Below are 8,895 nucleotides of genomic sequence, written 5' to 3' on the forward strand. Positions count from 1 at the left end.
CAGACTCCAGAATAAGACACAGAATTGTGTTGACATGGGGCAAGCGATTCCTTGTCCTCTGCCTTGGCCTGTGGTATTTGCTGGTGAAGATCCATGACTTTCTTCAAGCCTCCTTTATGGAGTTGGAGTTGTTTTTTCCAAATAGCTTCTTGTTCTCAGAACACAGCTGTGTTACACTCTGTTTTGAATAATTTAAAAATATAAAACAGTGAAAGTATTGTTTTCAATTTGTGCTTTTCTAGAGTCTTCCATACTTTCTTTTGGAAGAGCAACTCTCAAATTTCCATGTGTGTAAAAAGGCACGCCGGTGGCACTTGGTGGACTGCCATATCCCAGGCCCATCTCCAAAGACTCTGGCACAATACATCTGGAACGGGATGGAGTTTCTGAGTGATTCAGATGCAGGTGATACTCAGATGACACCCTGAGAAAAATGATTGGGTTTTATCCTTCTTCATGATAATATGACTATATAATCTTGTTTAAATAATAAGAATGGCAAGAAGATGAGCTCTGGGTTCGAGTGAACAAGTAGTTACATTCTATTCGTTCACTTTCTAGCTCTGACTGAAAACAAACCTAACTTCTGTGAGCCTCAATATTGTGAGGATTCAATGAGATCAAGTGTGAAAGCTCTTAACTCAGTGTTTATTACTCAACAAAGTCCTCAGAAAACATGTACTCACTTTCACTCTGCTCTTTGAAAGCTCAGATTTTCACACTCCAAATCCAGTTCTTTCTATTCCACAATACTATTGCAAAGAAAAAGCAACATGCTGCTTTCTCAAAATACTGCAGTTAAACATGCTGCCTGTCTTCTTAAACCCCTAAACATCAAACCAAGGCTATTCATTTCCTTGATGATCAACATTATACTTGTCACTAGTTGAATTTTCCACTGGCTCCAATTTGTTTTGGCATTCTGAGCCTTCCTTCAGCAATAATGCCATTTGTTTGAAGAAATAGAATGAGGATAGAAATTTAACAATTAACACAACAATTTACAAGGTGTTATATTCCAGGGAGCGGGGAATCACCTGAGCTTTTCACAGAGATACACTACTTCTCTCCGGTTCCCTTGAATATGGTTGGCAGGTAGCTTCATTCATCCTGGCTTGGCCAGCTTTTGCTCTGGCTTCAAATACAAGTCAAGTACCTTTTATTACTGGACACCCTTCAGGAGACATAAATGCCTTGGAAGAGGCTAAGAGAGTTTATTCTATACACTACATAATAGCAGTGCTGTGGAATAGGATAGAAAAGAAACTTTAAAGTTGAGTAATGTATGCTTTCATCTTTATGTATATAGATCCTTGATGAAATGCAAAAGAATATTCTCTGACTTATTAACTTCTTATAGCATATAGACTTTTCATCTTAACGGGGCCCTTAATTTAAAATAACTTTCTAATGGAAAGCAAATGGTAGTAAAAGTTACGAAAAGACAGAATGGTATAGTCATTAAAACATTATTGAAGTAATATGAAATGCTTATTTGAAATGACTACTGACATTGCCAGGAAGGATCTTTAGCCTTTCAGTAACTTTATAGTTCTGACTCTTATTTCCAAATTTAGATTTCATCAGCACCAACAGAAATATAAGAACTGCAGCTTCAGTGAGGGTTGGTATATATTTAGAATTTGCTTTGCCATCTTTCATTTTTAGTTTTCTAGTAAACCAAAAAAACAAATTGGAAACAAAAAATAGATAAAAAGAATATTCACTAACACTTTATTTTGTGGTTTATTTCCTTTCAGCAATAGCTTCTCCTCAGGAATCTAATCTGTGATACTTATTTTCTCCCAAGTGTAAACCCTGGCTCTGCAGTTTCCATGATGGCTCTGCAGTTTCCATGCTGCTACATTGATGGTATTATTCAACGTCTCTGATTCTCCATTTTCTTATGAGTAATATGGAAATAGCAATAATTTTCTCATAGAATTACCGAGAGGATTAAGTGTAAGCATCCAGGACAAATGCTAAAAGATTGGGATTACTCAACAAATAAGAATTGTTATCACATTATGAGTTGTAAAAAGATTAAATAAATAACAATTTTAAAAAACCAGGCGCTGTGGCTCACATCTATAATCCCAGCACTATGGGAGGCCAAGTTGGGAGGATTGTTTAAGTCAGGAGTTCAAGGCCAACCCAGGCAACATAGCACGACCTTGTCTCTACAAAAAAATCAAAAAATTAGCCAGGCATAGTGGTGCGTGCCTGTAGTTCCAGCTACTTGGGAGGCTGAGGTGAAAGAATTGCCTAAGCCCAGAAGGTTGAGGCTGCGTTGAGTCATGATAATGTCACTGCCTTCCAACCTGGTTAACAGAGTGAGACCTAGACTAAAAAAAATTAAAAATAATAAAGATCAAGTAGAATTATAAATGAGGACAGTTACTGGCAGTGCATTTCCATGGGATGTCTAGTTGTTGAAGACTAGAATAATTAAATGTTAGTTGCCACAAGAAACCGTTTGTGCTTTCACTAGTTCAAGGTTGAGATCCTCAAGCTAATCTTTGGTGTTGAAGAATGTATCAGTCTTTCTGACGCTCTCCCCCGTGGATTTGTCTACAGAAGAGTGCAATGTATTTACCACTTCATTAATGTGGAGCTCTTTAGATCTGGAATATATCCTACCATGCTGTAAAACCTAGGATTTGGAGGTGCATTTTGTATGAAAATGTATTATAGTTATAATAAACTAAAGATACTATTTTCAAAATGTTAATTGCATATAGGCAAAATTACTGAAGCCACAAAATATGCAACAGCTTGGAGTTTAATGGCAACTGGAAGACTACCCTTTGGAAAGTGTGTGTAGATGGAAATATTTATGAGTTGGCATAGAGAACTGGCTCAGCCTATTTCTGTGGAATAATCCTAACTGTTACCTTGTTTTACAAGCTGGATTTTATCTGGTGCCTTTTGGAGAAGGTTGAACAAGTCTATACATTCACTCCACATGCCAAGGTTGCTGTTTTAGTTTTCAATTTCAGATATGCTTGAAAGGAGTTTTAATAAACTTTCACGGAAACAGATCAAATAAATCAAACTAGCAACATTTTCCACAGACGAGTGACATAGTATTTTACATGCTCTATTGTTTTATATACCATCAGTGTTGTACCAGATTTTGGCAAAGGAAAAATATCCTGCCTGAAGAATTTTTATTTTTTGGACCACCAACAAACAAAAGTCCAAAATTAAACAAAAACCAAACCAAGGAAGAAGGCATAAAACAGTAAAAATCAAAACCATGACTTGCATGTTCAATATAAAAAGAAACTTTATAGTAAGTTTTCTGTTCATTCTGACTACCATTGAAGTTTGTCAAAACAGAGTGGTCTTTCTAACAAAAGATCCAAAATTTCATTTTCCCTCTTAAAAATGAAAATAGTTACATTTTGAAAATATTATTCAAGATATGTATCTACCTCATACCTCATTTGGCTGCCTCAAAAATATATAATTAAATGTTAAGACTATCTCTTAAGGAAATATGGGTTTACCAAATCTATATATATAAAGATGTTCATATAATACTGTTAAAATAGAAAAATATTTAAAAGCCTAAATTTGTCTAAAGTAAGAAACTGATTAATGAGGTACATTTATAAAAGATTATTTTGCCACCAGTAAGAAATAATATTGTAGGAAAACATAACAACATGGGAAAATGTGCATTATATATTAAGTGAAAAAATATATAGTGTGCCCCTATTTTTGTTTAAAAAGCTATGCTTATGTACTGATAATTGGCTTTTAGTTCTAGTAACCAGTATATTTTTATGTGTTGTAGCCTTAAAGTAGTTGATTTGCTTTGAACCTAAATGTCTTTTCTCAAATTTCCAGCAACTGATATGCTTATCATTGTGAAAAAAGAGAATTTACTACAATAATGAAAAATGAAAAACTGGGTATCAGTAACAGTTATTGTCTCTTCACAAATAAGTAGGCTACTCCTGTAGTGACATTTCTGCTCCCAAACTTGTGGCAGAATGTTCAGTTGTGTCCGACTGGGAAAAAATCACTGGAAGAGTCAGACATGAGCAAAGGAGGGAAACTCGAACATGACAGGCTAAAAGTAGGTTCAGAACTGCAGGTGGAGAACCACAGCAAATTCAGAATCTAAGGAACCTTGAGAAAATTGTACAGGTCACTCCAGTCATCAGAGTCTGGAGCCAAAATCCATGAGATGAAGATAACTGTTTCTTGCCCAGCAGCACGTTCCATGTTAAAAGGCCCCTCTCTCCCTCTCTCTGTCTCTGTTTCTCTCTTTTCCTCTCTTTGGCTCTCCCACTCTCTCTTTCTCTCTCTCTCTCTCTCTCTCAAAATAACCCCCAAACAAACTGTGTGAGGTGTTGTGTCCCTAAGGCAATAAACCTTTAAATCAAGCATCTCTTACCTTAAGAATCCATATACTCCAGGTCAGTAGAAGAAGGGTCTGATTTGCCGATTCTTCATAGACCTCAATCTTTAGTTCATTAAGTTGAGTCACACATATATGCAAATATAAATTATTACTTACATATCCTGTTTTTATACTGATTAAATATCTGCGTCAATTTTTAAAGTCTGCTGTTCTCCACAAAAGTTTCAAAACTGCTTAGTGACTATTTGCAAACCTTAGGATAGGTCAGATTTTAGCAGCGTTCTAGGTGAACCCTAATTTTTCAGAAATTATATGAAGAAAGCAACTTTAAAATAAATACCTTCAATTCTAGAGGAAACCGACGGCCTAATTTAAATTCTAAAGTCCAATATTATTAGGAAAAGATAAGGTTATACGTTGCTGGAGAAGCCCAAGCTTAAGTCTGACAAAACTGTAAAGACTTCTAATATAGCAATGACAGGGAAATAATTGCTTAACTCATTTATTTTTCTCCAGGTTAAAATATCTCAGTTCAGTTAAATTTCATTTTAGGCTGAGTAGTTTGTTTTTTTGTTTTTCTCACTCACCTCTGAATTTTTTCAATTTTTCTGAAAATCAGATGCCTAAAACTGAACCTTGTACTAAACATACAATACACGAATTCATATGAATGCTGGGAGAATTCCAATCTCAGCACTTTTAGGATAATTAATCTCAGATTATGAATAGAAACCTGTCAATCAGATGATAATATCAACTAATAATGATGACTGTTATTTATTAAGTTGGCAGTAGTAAGGACATGGTTCTAATTAATTTGACCCGCGGGCTGACTCTGCAGAAGGTTTCCAGTTGGCTTCTCAGAGTCCCATCATTCGTAACTGGCAAAGCCCAAGGATCAGAGCTGCTTTTTCCCTAGCCTTTCTCCAGGTTCTAAGAGTCTTTCCTTGCGCCTCTTAAAAGACACCCTTTGCAGTTCATCTTGCTAGAGCTAACCAAAACTTAAAGTACAGAAGCCCATCTCACTATGTGTGGAGATCCGAGCGGACAAAATACATCTGACCTAAGTCCAGGCTCTATTCGTCTTAGCACAGGTCAACACATAAATCAACATTTTACAGCCATCTCCAGTTCTAATTCCTAGTTCACTCCCTGTGACATTTGAACACTTCACATAGTGGTACTTCAACCCAAATCCGTCATGAGCCAACCTGAGTGATGGCAAATAGTCCACTAGGTGGCAGAGGTGTTTACAGGGAAAGGAAGCTGAACGACACCCAAGTCTCCTTCAATAGTTCACCAAGCAAGAAATAAAGAGAACCTAATTGGAGAAATACATGACATTTCTAAGTAAATAAATGTGTGTTAAACACATAACAAATATTTAATACTTAATAAATATGCATTAAACTGTGAACTCCTACCCCCAAACACACAGTTCCAATTTCAAACAAGATATGAAAGTCCACTACAAATAGCAACAGCTACCTAGCTAAGCCAACATTTCTACTTCAAATAATTTTTTAACAAAATTTGTCTTTTTTGTTTTCATATTTAAGAGAGAGTGAAATTTAAAGCAAATCTGGATTACTGGTTGTTCCATTGACACAGTCATTTATTTCCAATCTATTCACATACAGGTTCTCGGTCTCTTCCTGTTGTCTGTCATCTGCTGTCTGTCATAACTTGTTATTAAATCAGAGCTAACATATCCCTTTGAGCCATGCAACTCAACTCTGGATTTGACTTTGTCACAGTTTTTGGAAAGATGTCTCTTTGTTCTCCCTCTGAAATTATCCTCTTGGCTTGACAATAACATCACCTCTACATGTGTTCTATGTGATAAAAATAAATAAGGTCAATTGGAAAGAAACTGGAATGTTTTTTTCAATCAAAGGCCTAGATTTGAGTGTGATTTTGCCACTTATAAACTGTCTGATCCTGGACAAGTCTTGGTTTCTTTATTAGTAACATGGAGAGAAATCGCTAAGCTCGCAGAATGATTGTAAGGACCAAAGGAGAATATATGAAAATCATCTTAGAGTATTATATACATGCAAATGATTAAAAACACATATGAACATGTGTAAATATATATGCAAATACATATTATCATTTGGTTTTACCAAATCAAATATGCAAAGAAAGATCTTGGGATTATCAATAGTGCAAACTTAGAAAGACCAGAATTACCAACTTTGCAGGGCCCAACTTAAGAAAGTTTCTACAGGAAAAACACTTGTGTTAATGGAAGGCCATCTTGTGACTGCGTACAGGGGTTCGCCTGCAGGAGAACTGTGACAAGTCTTGGCAGCAAAACATAAGAGAACAGAGAATTCAGATCCTCTTCTCAGTAAGTCAAAATTACATATTAATAGAACGCATGCTGTGACTGCTTCCCCTGATAGAAATGTAAGGGCATATTCATGGAACTTTGGAACTTAATTGCTTTGCTTTGGATTCCTGTCATCTTAATTGAATCCTAGAAAATGCATACGTCATTGGTTGATTCTCCATTCATGTTATGTTGTTGTTTCTCAATCTGCACACTGAAATCTGGAATATATTGGAAAATATTTTAATTTTTTTATTTGTCATATAAGATCTTCATGCAAAATGTATTTTTAAGAAAAAAAAAAAGAGGTTATTCTAAAGGTTTACTATTCAAAGTGCCGCCCATGGTCCAGCAACACCAGCAGCATCATGGAGCTTGTTTGGAATGCAGAATTGCAGGTTCCAAGCTAGAATGAGTGAATCAGAATCTGCATTATAGCAAGAATCTCAGCTTGTTGTTTATACTCTGAAATTTGGAAAGAACTGATTTTGGTTGTATAATATTTATGTTTAGTTCAATTGTCATGTCATTTGATCTATCTAACCATATCAACTTTTTCTGTCACTCCATTAGAGAGTGTGAGGTTTCTCTTTATAGCACTTATAATTTTTTTTTTAACCTCACAGAGAACACCATGGAATGTGAGGCTATTTGTGCTTGGACTCCACCAGCTAACTAGGCCTCTGTTCACTCTTTATTTTTTCCTCCCTCTTGAGCTATGCTGCAATACTTGAAGCTGATGTTAAGAGGCTAAATGTGTACTGCTTAAGGTCCCAGGTGGGCATTCATTTTGACTGCAGCATGGCTCAAAATATTAAACACGGGGATGCTAGGAAGACTGTTGGCCAGGAAGAAGTTGAAGAGGCAGTTAAAAGTGGAAACTATGTATGGCTTCATTAAGATTGGCCTAAGGCACCATGGAACATTCTCTTTCTTGATCTTTTTTCATTATATAATCTGTTTATGAAATTTCTAATTCTACATAACCTACTACTATAGGGAAATGGGTTTTGCTTATGGAAGTAAAGATGGAAATTCAATTTGAAAGGAAGGATGAATAAGGAGAGTGAGGAGAAAAGGGGTTCCACATGATAGAATGGGGGTTACTCACAGGATCTAGGAGGACATAGAATAGGAACTCTAAGTTTCTACACTCAGGGTGCTAAGGGATAAGGAAACAGTTGCAGAGATCTGGGTAATATTGAACCCTGAAGACCTGCGTTCAGAGATCTGGGTAATCTGGACTCAGCATACAAGGCAAGTCTTTTTAGGTTTTTTGTAATATGAGATGAGTGCGCTGGTGATAGGTTTGCAACATATTTTGATTTTAGAAATGAAACAGTATGCAAAATGATGTTTTTTAAAAGCATTCTAGGTGGGAAAACACTCAGAACTATATTGCTAAAAACAATCTTTAAGATATCACAGCAATCCAAATAATACCGCAATATTATTAAAACTTCAGCAATTTAACTTCAAGATATTTTGCCATTGGCAATCACAAAGCAGCTTGGAATTAAATTATAATTTAATCATAAATTAGTATAAACAAATAATGGAAAGAATGACTAGCAATGACTACATGTGCCTAATTATAAACTCACCATAATTAAGTGAACTCACAAGCCTTATAAACAATTCGACGGCTTGAAGCCATAGATTACAAAGTAAACTCAAGCAGAGATTATCAGACTTCGAAGAAGTTATTTCAGTCCTCTGAGTCTCAATTTTCCCATTTGTGTGATGCTAATTACTAGTCCTCACCTTGCCTGGCTTAATTCATAGAAGTTAATGACACAACGGCCTTACTTTCTGATGGACTGTCTGGCAGAAACATTTTCCCCTAATTTTTAAAAAATCTGGCAAAGACATAAAAATTAAATATATTTATCAAAGCATGTAAGAAATTATCTTTCTTAAAAAGCATAAAATTGCATGATGTAGATGCTGAGAAAAACTGGAATGGTTAATTATTGTTTCTCTTTCTTTGAAGTCAAATAATCGATGCATAACTGATTTAAAGTGCTTTCTATGATTAGATGCAAGACCTTAAATTAAATGCAGGCTTTTATGTTATATTGGGAAAAAGTCAAAATTTTTAAGTACCCAGAAGAATGTAACATATTTAAGGTATTCTACCTTTTTTTTTTTTTTTTTTTTGAGTTGGAGTCTCACTCGGTCGCCC

This window comes from Carlito syrichta, unplaced genomic scaffold (genome assembly GCF_000164805.1).
Source record: "Carlito syrichta isolate Samal-C Ts95f unplaced genomic scaffold, Tarsius_syrichta-2.0.1 Scaffold310671, whole genome shotgun sequence".
Classification (NCBI taxonomy): Eukaryota; Metazoa; Chordata; class Mammalia; order Primates; family Tarsiidae; genus Carlito; species Carlito syrichta.